The sequence below is a fragment of the Pinus tabuliformis genome, chromosome 5_2 (assembly GCF_031772625.1).
Source record: "Pinus tabuliformis cultivar Carrire ecotype Pingquan chromosome 5_2, CPIR1, whole genome shotgun sequence".
Taxonomy (NCBI): domain Eukaryota; kingdom Viridiplantae; phylum Streptophyta; class Pinopsida; order Pinales; family Pinaceae; genus Pinus; species Pinus tabuliformis.
The window spans coordinates 784,590,178-784,604,893 of NC_142306.1; positions in this window are offsets into that span (position 1 = coordinate 784,590,178).

Sequence of the window (14,716 nt, forward strand, 5' to 3'; positions counted from 1 at the left end):
AGTTTGTCGTTCAGAAGTTGAGGACCATAGCCATTTTCTATGAAGTAGCTATCCTTGTCCCCCAACGGTTGGATAACCTTTGAAAGGTGGTTTCTTGATGCCTCATCATCCAAGATTCTAAATTTTTGAGGATTCCATAGACTACGAATTCCTCCAAATGGATTATTTGCTTTGACTTCTAGATAATCATACTTAATAAGCCATTTGCTATGTAGTTCTCTTATTTTGTCTACTGAGAATTTTGTTTCCTGTATAAACACCATATCTAGTTTTTCTTCTTTTATTCTGTTACTGAGATTTCTTTGTTTCCTTTTATTCGTTATTCCTCTAATGTTCCAGGTTGTAAGCTTCATAATGATGGGTTTGTAAAGGAGTAACTGGTGAGATCTTTCATCTTACCTGAGTTAATCATGAGTTTTCCACACTCTGTCAGTAGTTCATTTTGTCTCTTTCGTCCTCTTTTCTTGCCTGGGTTCTTGGTGGAGTGTCTTGTTATTTTCTCCTTTGATTTAACCCCTCGGTTCTCTTGGCTATCGTGGTTCCTTTTGAATCCTATTGCCTTTGTGTAGGACCTTCAGAGGAATAGCTGTTGTACTCTATCAAACTCCTCTTATAGTAGAAAGTCTATTCCTGTGTGGATTCCCTACTCTAGAAACTTTTCTAGTTCCATGTTCTCCCTCTCTAGGATCTCTTGTGGGTCTTGATCCTCTGTACCTCCTTCACTTGGGGTCATCGCAAGGTCCCTTCCAAGCTTCATGATGCTTGGTGTGTCGTCCTTTTGTCCATTGTGCTCCTATATAATTTCCATATTATCCTCTTTTTCCTTTTCTATTTGATAGTCTTCTATTTTCTTGTGCATTCCATTTTCTCCTCCTTCTTCTTCTAAGATCTCGAAACTATTATGACTTGGTATCTATCTTTTGCTAGATTTATTTTGGGACTTTTTCCCCCTCCTTTTCCTCTACCTCCCACTTTGGTGAAGGCTTCAGGGTCTTTTCCCTTGTTGGTTTTTAATAATTCCTCCCTTTTGTTGAGTGGGCAGTCTCTGAAGAGATGCCCATGTTAATGACATTTACGACATCTAAATCGGATGTGTGCATAGTCGACTGCCTGGATCCATTCCTCATCATAAACTTCCAGGATGACTTCATCCAGGAGTGCTCCTGATAAGTCCAGCTCGACACATATGCGGGCAAAGGAGGTATAATTTCCTCGCATAGTTGTCTCTGATATCTTTATGAAATGCCCTAATTTGTTACCTATAGCTTTTAAAGATTCCGACAGCCAGTAGTCTAAAGGTAAGGAGTATAATCTAATCCATATCGGGACCGATGTGAACATTTCTCGCTCCAAAACAAAGTTCATCACCCAGGGTCGCATGTAAAGTCCTGCAGTAGTGTAGAAGTAGGGTCCTCCTTCGAAAACTCTGTCTTTGTCTTCTAGGTTAGTGAAAACCACTATGAAGAAGCCCTTGGAGCCAAGTTGTAGATTTATTTCTCCCTTCAGTTTCCAGTTATTTCTTATCCAAGTATACAACGCTTTTTCCGTCGGCCATATGCCCATGAACTTGCAAATGACCACATAAGTCACCATATGTTCTCTGTGCACCTGTAGGGATAGATCATTTAAGACCACCCAGGGTTTAATGTTAGCCTTGGGATTACATGGTCCCGTGGTAGACATTTTCTTAGTTCTCTGATTAGCGTTGCTAGGAATCTTTTCTTGCCTAGCTTCCTTGTGGGTCCCTTCCTTTCCTTGGGAAATGCTGCTTCCTGGCTTGTGAGTGTCAGTTGTCTTTGTTTCTTCCTCCACTGGATTCCAGAGATTGTTTAGACTCGGCTCTTTACTTTTGTTCGAAACCACGTTCCTGTAGGATGGAGTGGAGCTCCCTCCTCCAAGCCTCTCCATCATTACCTACTCGCACTTGTCACCCCCTGTTTGAAACCCTAGTTCCTCAGTGCTCAAGGAATGACCATCTTCAATTTGAAATGTAAGTATCTGCACAAGAATTCATAAATGTTTATTTTTATTTCAATTGCAAATTGTAAAATGTTCTAAAAATTGTTTTTGCTTTACTTATTATAATAATTCAACTTGATGGAATATTTCAGAATATGTTAGAAGTAAATATTGCTATAATTAGAATGTAAACGTTTAAAATATTTTGTAATTTAAATTTTCTTTTAAATTTGAGTATATATTTCAAAATATTCTATAGATATAATGACAAAATATAGATTTCCATAAATGCAGGAATATACACTAGTTAAATCAAATTAAATCTCTAAAATAATCTTAAATATGGATATATATCCAAATTTGAATCAATAAAATTAAAATCAAATTCTAAAAGCACTCTTTGATGTGAAGTCACTTGTTCAATTCCCCGCCTCGATCCAGGGATATATTGGACATGATGAAGATTAATCCCGCAAAGCTTACAAAAAAAAATATTTATGAGTTCATTTTTTAAATATTTAAGAATTTGCAAATTACCAATAACTCATTCAAGATTCAAAATAATGCTAGTGAAAGAAGCAGATGCCCACCATAAAAAATATATTGGAGAGAAAAGTTCTTATGTATAGTGAGTCTTTCTTATTTTAAATAAGTTGGTCGTCATATTCAGTTTTGTTGTAACTTTTTTAATGGTTAAATTTATTTTAGTTGATTGAATATTTTAGGAATTTTTTGAAATCTAGTGAACAAGAACCAAGTTCAATGGTTTAATATTGCAAATTTCCATAAATTCTAAAATATCTTTTACCATATTTCACACATTTATAATATTCTCTCTTGCTCTGAACATATTCAATGGTTGGAGATACGGACACATGAAGGTACTACTGATTATTACCCACTAAAAAATTATACAACTCGTTACTCCTTAATAGGCAATTAATTTTTCCATTATATATTTCAATTTTAGTGAACAAGAACCAAGTTCAATGGTTTAATATTGCAAATTTCCATAGATTCTAAAATATTTCTTACCATATTTCACACATTTATAATATTCTCTCTTGCTCCGAACATATTCAATGGTTGGAGATACGGACAAATGAAGGTACTACTGATTATTACCCACTAAAAAATTATACAACTCATTACTCCTTAATAGGCAATTAATTTTTCCATTATATATTTCAATTTACAATAGTTAGTGGCACAACTAAATTGCACTGCAACACTTGTTTATATCTTGTGGTTTCGAAGTTATAAATTTGGGTAAGTTCTTTATTCATAACTATTGAAAATGTTCTTTACTCATCATTATTGAAAATGTTTACTAAATACATAAATGGATTAGTATCTTGAAGAATCTATGGAATTCAATGGTATAAGTTTTGGAGTGATCTTGAATTTTAGTTGCTAAAAATATATTTTTCAATTAATAAATAGATTTAATATTATAAAAAATCTAAGACATTCAAAGTTGTAAATCATTGTGAAATTTTATGTAAAATTGATATATTATATATATAAACAAAAACAATTAAAGATTCATAAAATCATTGCACATTTTGACTTGAGTAAGAGATCTTAGAATCACATTTAGCTTGGATCACACTAGAATCACCTCGGAATCACACCTAGCTTCAACCACACTAACATCACAAAATTTAAACTAATAACTTTTTTTTCCACAAAATACTTTAACTAAACAGCATTTCAACATCTATTCTACCCTACATAATTTAATTTTTTTATTTTAATATTAACGAAGTAAATAAAATTAAAATACATTCTAGTTCACTCCTATGCCCTTTCTTCGTTTTTTTATTTGTTATATCTTGACTGAAAGACCTAAGATTCGAAATACTAAAATGCTGACCAATCAAATCATTGGTTTTAATTTTCGGACGTTATCAATATATTAAATATTAGTTGGTTGGTTCTGGATGAATTTTAGACGAATGCCATTTAGAATAAGCTGGGTTTTAATTTTTGGACGTTATCAATATATTAAATATTAGTTGGTTGGTTCTGGATGAATTTTAGACGAATGCCATTTAGAATAAGTTGGAGTTATTAAGAAATACATGTAGTTTCTGGAAATTTTCAAAATAATTGTTTATATTATTTAATTTATATTGCTGAAAATTTAATAATTTTCAAAATTTCAAAGTTTAATATAAATCTTCATTTATAATAATAAAATCACAATTTTTATTTTACTGAAAATCTGACCCAATTTTAATCAAAAGGGAAGATGGCCTACCGTAGAGATCCATACGATAACCCGGTATCCCATGTTGCGTTGATTATGTGGAAAATGTGATCTACAGTCAAAGCGGAGACAGGGTGGGCCCGACCAGGTAATCGGAGTCCGTTTTTCCCAGTAAAACCAAATATTGAAAAGCAGTTCATTCAATTGAATACATGAGTCTTGGTAAGGAAGTTTATGAGTCTTGGTAAGGAAGTTTATGGGTTTAATTTTTCGGATATTTTAGGGTTCTGTTTTTGTGGTTGAGTTGGAAAGAAGTGATTTTTTGGGTAGTGATCTTTTTGGGTAGATTTGGCTGGCACAATTATTTCGTGAATATAGGGTCACAGATTTTTTAAAATGATAAACCATATTGAAAAAATAAAATAAAATCAGTGAGATTACTATGTTTTATCATTAGAAATGCATTTTGAATCTATAAATGGATGTCGGGTTCAGTTTCCATTGTTGAGCTGGTAAGAAGTGATTTTTTGGGTGGATCTGGCTGGCACAATTATTTCGTGAATGTATGGCCACAGATGATCTTAAACCATATTGAAAAAAATAAAATTAAATCAGTGAGATGACTATGTTTTATCATTAGAAATGCATTGTCAATCTATAAATGACTTTAGAATTCCTCAAAAGCTGCAGTCAATTTGTACACATTTAACAACTAAAATCTCTCATTTTAACAATTTTTTTTTCAAACTAACTAAAACTCGTATAAAAAAAAATGCTAGAAAAATATCAAAATGTACACTCTTTAGACTAACCTCCAATAAAAATTAATTAATATATCCCAAAACTAAATTTTATAATCAAATAGCATTTTCTATTATGTAGATAAATCTCAACCTTTGAATTATTTATATTACTATGAACATTCTAAAATATTTAATAAAAATTAATAATTATCTTTTGATAAAATATATTTAATCTTATTAAATTTGACCATTCATAAACACAACAAACATTTCAATATAATTAATTAATTTAATTATAATTAAAAATTAACACCTAAATAATTAAATAATTATGTTATATTTAAATATATGAAAAGATTACAAAATTTATTTTATTTTTAAACTTTTATATTTCTTTAAATAAATATATATATATATATATATAAATAACTCCATACATCAGAGACACACAAATTTTATAAATTAAATAATTGAACCTTAATGATTCTAAATTTTTTTATCAATTTTCATTCAACTTCTATAAATTATATAATTAGACCTTAATAATTCTAAAAATCTCTATCAAATTTCATTCAACAATGATAGAAAAATAGGACAAAAACAACTTAAAAACTAAACTTCATTCATTCAACTTTTATAAATTATATAATTCAACAATGATAGAAAAATAAGACAAAAACAACTTAAAAACTAAACTACATTCATTCAACTTTTATAAATTATATCATTGAACCTTAATGATCTTAATGATTCTAAAAATCTCTACCAAATTTCATTCAACCATGATAGAAAATATGACAAAAACAACTTAAAAACTAAACTACACTATAAACCTTCTTAATTTCCCTTTTTTTCGTGTATTAACCAAAGTATATAAGATTTAAAATAATAAAAACTTGGCCAATCAATATATCGGGCATATTTGTCCAAAGTTCGTAATTATTTTGTGTTTTAATAAAAATAAATAAGATTTAAAATAGTAAAAGCCTTACCAATCAATTTATCTCCAAAGTTAGTAATATTTCAATATATTAAATATTAGTTAGTGTCATTTAGAATAAGTTTGAGTTACTAAGAAATAAATGTATTCAGAATTAGTTACAGAGAAATTAACATATTCAGATATTTTTTAATAATAATTTATATTTGTGAATTTTTTTTTTCTATTTAAGATAAATGAAGATTTTTTGTTTTTTTTTTCATCTTTTAATTGAGAGTCTAGATTGATTTTCAAGGGAATATACTCAGCACAGATTTAGCCTCAATGCTTATAACTGATTGTGGCGTATTAAAGAGTTTGTTAGGTTGCATTGACTTTTAATAAATTCAAAAAGTCAGATTCATGCCAATTGGCTCCTTCCCACTAATTTCCCAGGAATTTGAAATTATTCTAATTCTAATATTCATTTCTCATTATTATTTATAATATTTATTTATATATAAGTTTTTATAACATTAAGTTCCTCCATCATACGTTCCTCACTATTATTTATAAAATTCATTTATAATTCTTTTGTTTTTAACTTATTTTACTGAAGTTAAAATTAACCCATATACTTTTTATACATGATTAATCAGGGAACTATATGCATTAGTAAATCATTCCTAGTATTTTTAATAATAATTTATATTATTAAATCTCAAATATTTTTAAAATTTCGAAATTAATTTAAGTCGTGATTTATAATTATTAAAATCATACTTTTCCATTTTACCGAAAAATGTCACAGAATGTTAATCAAAGGGGAAGATGGCCCGTCTTAGAGATCTGTCTTATAACCCCTATCCCACGCTTACCAACATTCTGAAGAATATGTCGTCTAAAGTCAGTGGAGATGCGATGTCGGGGGCCGACCATGTAATGAGATTCCATCTTTCTCCTCGTTAAACTAAAGATTGGAAAGCAGCGCACTATGTGCCAATTGAATATGCTAGCCTTCGCAATGGGACTTGTGTGGCATGAGATTGGATGGAATGGCCATGTGAATAACATTTTCAATATTGTCAATTTTATGATTTAAATTTTTTTAACCAAAAAGCTTATATTGAGAGCTTTATCAATGGAAACGAAATTGTAATTGAAGAAATAAATTAGAATTTGTGTTTTTTCGAATAAGTGAAAAGAAATTTGAGATGATTGGCATACTTAATATGTAATTTGTGATTTAAATAATTTTAAATTTAAAGATTTTTAACTCATTAAAATTATTTTAGGATTTCATTTCGTTGAGAAAATACCAATCCTTAATATAATTATATTTTATTTTATCAATGTATTGTGCCACCATTTATTTTAAACCTGTGAATAAATTTTAAAATAATTAAAATATAAATTTATATAATTTTTAATTAATAATTTATTTTATATATATAAAACTTTTAATTTTATTATTTTAAAATAAATTTTAATTTTATTACTTCGAAATTTTCTATTTATTAATTTATATCAATTTATTAAAAAAATATTAAAGAAAACAACACAATTTGATTAAATGTTTAAAGAGTATGATTTTTGGTTTTTCAAATAGTATATATTTTTAAAATTGTGGATTTAACATTTTTAAAGGGGAGTAAATAAGTGTATCAAAATAATTATTTTGTAACACCCTATGTTGCACAAAACATTTACTTTGTTACTAAGTTTTACTTATTACTTCAAATTTTTATTTTGTTTAATCTACATTGTTAAAGAATTAAGGTTGAGAACCTAGAACATATCTTGGTATTTATTAATTAAATATTTTAAATAGTTTGTCAATGAAAGAAAGAGTCAATAACTCCTGCGATAGTTGCAAACAGTTTCTCATCTATTTCCTCAAAAGGGAAAAGAGGGAGAATCCTAACGGGATTGGAAAAATCCAGAGGAAAAGAAAGGAGGAATTATGCTTCCTAGATATTCCTTGAGTTAGACAAAAGTAACCAGTGGGAAAATTTGTGGATTACAGTCGAAATGGTATGTGACTTGAGGCTGGACTGGTCCTGATGCTGGACAAAAGTAACCAGTGGGAAAAACTGTGGATTACAGTCAAAATGGTATGTGATTTGAGGTTGGATCGTGGTCCTAATACCCAAGATAACAAACTGCACCAGACTTATTGACTGCCAAAAGTAGGAAGAGCTCGGAGGGGGAATCTGGATGTAATCGCCAGAATCTGTGGCTAAGTGGTGAGACCTTCCAAGAAAGCGAAATACTTACACGGTTATAAACACAATAGGATATAGATAAGTAGTAAAGTCTTTGCTTGGTAATCATTAACTAAAAGGTGTTATTAATGTTTAGTAATGGATAGTTAACATTAGTACAGATTACTAGGGACAATCTATCATTTTATATTGTTAGATATATTTTGTCATTTTAAATTTCTAGTTATATTCTGTCATTTTATATACATCGATGAATAATAGTGAAGTAATGCCTATAGCTTTGAATTCTCTGGGAAAATAACCCAAAATCATTTTAGAATAATAATACATCAGTGATTTAGAGAAGTTAACAAAAGAACAATATACGACCTATAGAACGATTATTATGTTAACATACCAAACCATGATATGCATCTTAGAAAGTTAAGGATATGTTAAAATGAGCTCGACAACATACATTCTGGAACAATACAAAATTTCGTTATACATGATTAACAATATCTTTGAATAAGCTATAACTTTAGTAATAAAAACAAAAAAGAAAGTGAAATTTCATTCATGAGCTTTAATTTGAATTGTACATAATGATAGAGTCAATATGCAAGGGTTCTTCATGGCTCTCGGTCGAGTTCTGGAAGAACAACTGTGAGCCAACCGCCCAAGCCTATGCCTAACTTTCAAACCATTAAAGACGAAAACCTTTGACTCAGAATAACCAAATCATGAAACATGTGCACATTCAAACAAGAACAAAAGACCAGATACAATGATGGGATTCGACCAACCGAAACAAAAAGGAATCTAGATTATAGAACTACTATTAATATACAGATGCGGATATAGAACTATAATAACAAAAAGTGGGATTAAACCCTTAAACAAGTTCATTTCACATCGGTTTAGATAATTGTTCCACTTCTGCATAAATAAATTTAAACGCTTGTCCATTCTTTCATAACATCTATAGAACTAACTTGGCTTGAGCCATGGCATGAGGTCTTTCCTGCAATCGAGAAACCCAAAAACTTAAAATGCGATAAGGCGAAACATCTTCAAAATCAATCGAAAACTGAGAGAGTCTACTAGGCTGGAAATTTGCCAGAGGACTTGCTGAAAGACCAACCTGTAATGAGAGGATGAAAATTGGTTTAAGGGAGCCCATCATACGCAGAACCTTCCAGAAATGCACCTGCCATGTCCCTATCTGCACTTTCAAAAATGCCAGAGTTAAACCCCGAAACAAAATATGATTAAACATTTAACAGAAGAAAAATGTTTGGGGGTTCATTTTTGCCTCAGTTGGAGAAATTCTAGACGGAAGGAGGCGATGAGCACCTAGAAACCCTATAATAGTCATTAGTGGCTCTCAATAGACAAAATATAAATGAAATCACTCCTACAACATGTTCGGGTCATTACCTCTAGAACATCATAGGTTTCCTGACCTGATCTTCCCTGGGGTTAGCAAACCAACAAATATTTGAGTCATTTGCATGCCAAGAACCAAATAAGCCAAAATGGATTGTTTCATTTAGAAAATATAAGTGCTAGGAGGGATTTAGTAAACTAAAATTCATAATGCGGTACTTGGATGTCTGCTGGACTCGTCGAGACGAGGAGATCGAGTTGCACTACCATTCTTCACCAAAATCCGTAGTCAAGTTGCAGAGATGAGCTACAGGCTCCCCTTTGCATTATCAAATGAAAAACCACTTACAACAAACCCAAAACGTTCATAGTGATAATTCTTAAAGCATGATAGTCGTAGATCATCACTTGATCCTAAGGTGTAAAATATGCCAGGTGCTTTCCTAATCCAGACCCATCTGCCAAGTCCAATCGGTCATTATTTGATAGAGCTGCAAGTGTCAGCCCAAACCTCTGTTCACCTCCACCTTTAATGCATTTCATTTAACGAGAAGTGTGCTAGCAGTGAGTACTCCAAGGGTAGAATATGTGCAGATATGTTGGACGGTGTCTTAAATACACCTTAAACCCATCGCATTACCCAAAGTCAATAATCGTTATATTTGCCTCACAATAAGGTTAAAGAGTATAAAGTTAAATTTTTTGTTTTTATGTGTTATGTTGTTACAAATGGTATCAGAGCTCAGGTTCGCATGCTGAGACTTCTAGGATATATATATATATATATATATATATATATATATATATATAGATATATAGATATATATATATATATATATATATATATATATATATATAATAAGGAAATGAGTAAGTGTGAATGTGAACATAGAGCTAGAGATCAGCACCCAAAGTGCAGACATGTAGAGGAGTCCATGACCATTGAACTAGCCGGAAGAAACTTATGTAGAGGCCAACCTGGACATATGGATATAGTTGGGAGAAGAATCTTGCCATGCCAATGCTGCTCTACTCGAAACAATTCAACAATTATGTGTGGAGATGACAAACCTGAGAATGGAGAACAAACAACTGAGGCAGGAGCAAGAAATAATCCTTAAAAGTCTAACTGACCGACAAAATCAACGGGGATCAGATTCCAATGCAGAGGATAGGGAGAAAACTCCAACAATCCACTATGGTGAAGATAATGCAGAGTCAGCTGAAGGGCAAGGAGAAGATGAAGGGGGTCGTTTGGATAATGTTTCCGACAAGTGTAAGACAAAGAGACAAAATATGGAATTACAAGGTGAGTTTAAAAAGATAAAACTGTCACTCTTTGAAGGAGAATTTGAAGAATCAGTTGAAGCATGGTTAATTGACATGAGTAAGTACTTTCAAATTTATGACTACACTGATAAACTCAAAGCATGGCTAGCATTTTATCAACTAAGGGGTAAGGCCACCCTCTGGTGGGAAGAAATCAAAATTGTGAGAAAAATTGATGATGAACAAGTTACGTGGCAAGAGTTTTAGAAGCATTTCAAGGATAAATAACTAAGCGGTACTATGATGAAAAAGCAAAGGAAATTCATGATTTAAGGTTGGGAACCTTGACCATGGATGAATATATGAAATGATTTACTTCCCTATTACGATATGTTCCATATATGCAGGAAGAAAAGGAAAAGATTTAGGGATTTATTAGCAGCATTCCCAACTTTATGAAGGAAAAACTAGAATTTGATTATCCTAAAACAATGGATGATGCAGTGCGAAAAGCCTGCATCTATTATCAGCAAATGAAACAGAAGAGTGAAGGGTCCAAAGGAGAAATAGGTAGCAGAGGGAGAAATTTACCCCAAAGCAGACAAACAAAGAGCACTAATGGAAGGAATATACAGCAAACAACCTTTAGTAAATTTCCAAGGAATCAGCCAAAAGTTCCAACCTACACCGAGAATAGACAATCAGATGTAGTTAACAAACCTGCTAATGATCAACAACCAAAACATCCTATGCAATGTTGGGGATGTGGAAAATCTCATTACTAAAAAAATTTCCCGCACAAGGCCAGAACAGAGCAGCTTTCAAATATGAAATATGCCTCCACAGTTGGAGATGTAGTGAGGAGCATGCCTATAATTAACACTTCTCTAGATGATCATCAAGAAGAATACAAGCCCACCATGATCAAGTGTGAAGGTATGATTGTTGATCAACCTCTTTATGTTTTGTTTGATCCGAGTGCTAACCGAATATATATTAGTCCTAAAGTGGTGGAGAAATGTCAGCTGCAAAGCAACAAGTTTAAGAAGCCTTTTTTAGTTCAACTACTGACAGGTACAAGAAGAAGGGTATCTACGAAAACATTAAACTATCCTATAACAGTTTCAGGAAAATCAATCCATGTCGACCTTAATGTACTCCCTTTAGGTTCCTATGATGTATTAACAGGGATGGATTGGTTGGAAGGGTGTTGGTCCCTAGACGATTGTAAGGAGAAATCTATAAGTTATCTCACGGAATCAGGAGAGAGAAAGGAAATACAAGGAATCAAGAAAAATATTAAGTTACGCCCTATTGCTACTAACTAGTTGGGAAGATGTATTAGGAAGGGTTATCAGATTTATGTTGTCCAAGTAGGATACACCAGTTCCAAGAGTAAAATGACTTCTTTGGAAAATATTCATATGTTTCAAGTTTCTGTTGATGTGTTTCCTGAATCCATTTATGGATTTCCACCTAATCGTGATATTGATTTCTGGAGCAGATCATGTTTTGAGAGCTCCTTAATGCATGAGAATTCCTGAGCTAACAAAACATAAAATGAAGCTTTAGGAACTTTTGGATAAAGGGTACATTCACCCCAGTGTATGCCCTTGAGGAGCCCTCGTGATATTTGTGCTAAAGAAGGACAAACCCTTAAGGCTATGCATTGATTATTGTCAGCTAAATAAAGTGAGTGTAAAAAAAAATACCCTTTACCATGTATTGATGATTTATTTGATCAAGTGCAGGGAGCTAGTGTGTTCTAAAAAATTGACCTGAGGTTTAGCTACCACCAAATAAGGATAAAGGAAGAATATATTTCTAAAACTGCATTTCGAACTTGTTATGGCCATTGCGAGTTCGTGGTATTGCCTTTTGGCCTTACGAATGCTTCAGCTACTTTTATGAGTCTGATGCACAATGTTTTTTAGCCATTTTTAAATAAGTTTGTACCAAATTTTATTGATGACATACTAATTTATTCTAAGAATTAGGAGGATCATGGAAAGCACTTGAGAATAGTATTGCAAATATTGCAGGAAAATCAACTATACAGTAAGTATAGCAAGTGCGACTTTTTCAAAAGTCAAATACAGTATCTAGGTCATGTTATATCAGCAAAGGGAATAGCGGTGGATCCAGAAAAGATTGAAACTATTATGGAATGGACCACCCTGAAGAATGTTGTTGATATTAGATCCCTTTTGGGCTTAGCTAGCTAATACCGTTGATTCATTAAATGTTTTTAGAATATAGCTTTTCCTATGTCCTCATTATAGAAAAATGGGCATACCTTCTGATGGACAGCTAAATGTCAGCAAATTTTTGAGCAGTTAAAATAGTTACATACTACTGCACCTATGTTAAAAGTAGCAGGTCCAGAAAAATCTTTTGTGGCTTGCACAGATGCAAGTAAGGAGGGTGTCAGCAGGGTATTAACACAGGAAGGGAGGGTTATAGCCTATGAATCATGAAAATTGAAAGAGTATGAACAACAATACTCTACATATGATCTTGAATTGACAGCGGTGGTACATGCGCTCAAAATGTGGCGACACTACCTACTAGGAAAGAAATTTCTATTATTAACATATCATAGAAGCCTTACTAATGTATTTAAACAATCTAATGCTCGGTAGCCCAGATGGACTGCGTTCTTGAGCGAACTCGACTTTGAAATGAAGCACCTTAAGGGAAAGGAAAATTGAGTGGCTGATGCATTAAGCATGAAATTACATTGCATTTATGAAGTAAAATTTAGTCAAGTACGATCTAACCTCCCTGATGTCATCAGAGAAGCATCTCTCAAAGACCCATAATATGCCTTCCTTTGGCAATAAGCATTGTTAACATAGAAGAAGGGCGAATCATCTGATTATGGCATAAATCCAGACAAAATGTTAACATTCAGAAATAGAATATATATTCCTAATCAGAATTCTGCCAAACAATTGTTATTGGATGAGTTTCATAGGAAGCCTTACGCTGCTTACTAGGGATACAAGAAAATATTTTCTGCCATTAGAAAAAGTTATTTCTAGCTGGGTTTAAGGAAGGATGTTGTGAAGTATCTATCCAAATGTTTGGAGTGCCAACTAGTGAAGGCGAAACATGAGCATCCCACTACTCTATTTCAACCATTACCCATTTCTGAGTGGAAATGGCAGACGATCACTCTAGATTTCATCACTGATTTACCTCGCACTAAGAAATAGCATGACTCAATCATGGTGGTGGTGGACAAGCTAATAAAAACCACTCATTTTATACTCATAAAATCAAGCTACAACATCGTGGAGATTGCAAACATATTTATGAGAGAAATCTTCTGATTGCACGGGATACCTAGGGTGGTAATATTTGACAAAGATGTAAAATTTACATCCACATTTTGGAAAACCCTCTTCTTTGGGTTAGGTACCTAGATTCAATCTAGGACCGCTTACCATCCACAAATGGATGGCCAAACAGAGAGAGTAAATCAAATCCTAGAGGACATGTTGAGGATGTTTGTGATGCAACAACCTCATAAATGGGAGGACTACCTCCACTTGGTGGAGTTCGTCTACAATAATGGATATCATGAATCACTCGGCATGAGCCGTTTTGATGTATTATATGGGAGAAAGTGCAAGGTACCCACAGATTGGAATAGCCCTATTAACAGATTAACACTAGGTCCTGATATGTTGGCTAAAATGGAGGAGACAGTTTAAATGGTCCATCACAATTTAAAAGCTGGCCACGATAGGAAAAAGATTTATGCAGATAAGAAAAGATCATATAAGGAATTTCAGTTGGGGAATCATGTATACTTGAAGGTCAAGCCTCGGGAAAGTACATTACAGTGGAAGGGTTGTGCTAATTTATCACCCCGATACTGTGGACCGTTTCAAATCTTGGAACGGATTGGACCAGTAGCATACAAGCTAGCATAGTCAACGCCATGTTCGGATCCACAATGTTTTCCATGTCACCTTGTTAAAAAAAAATGTGCACAATCCTAAACATATAATTA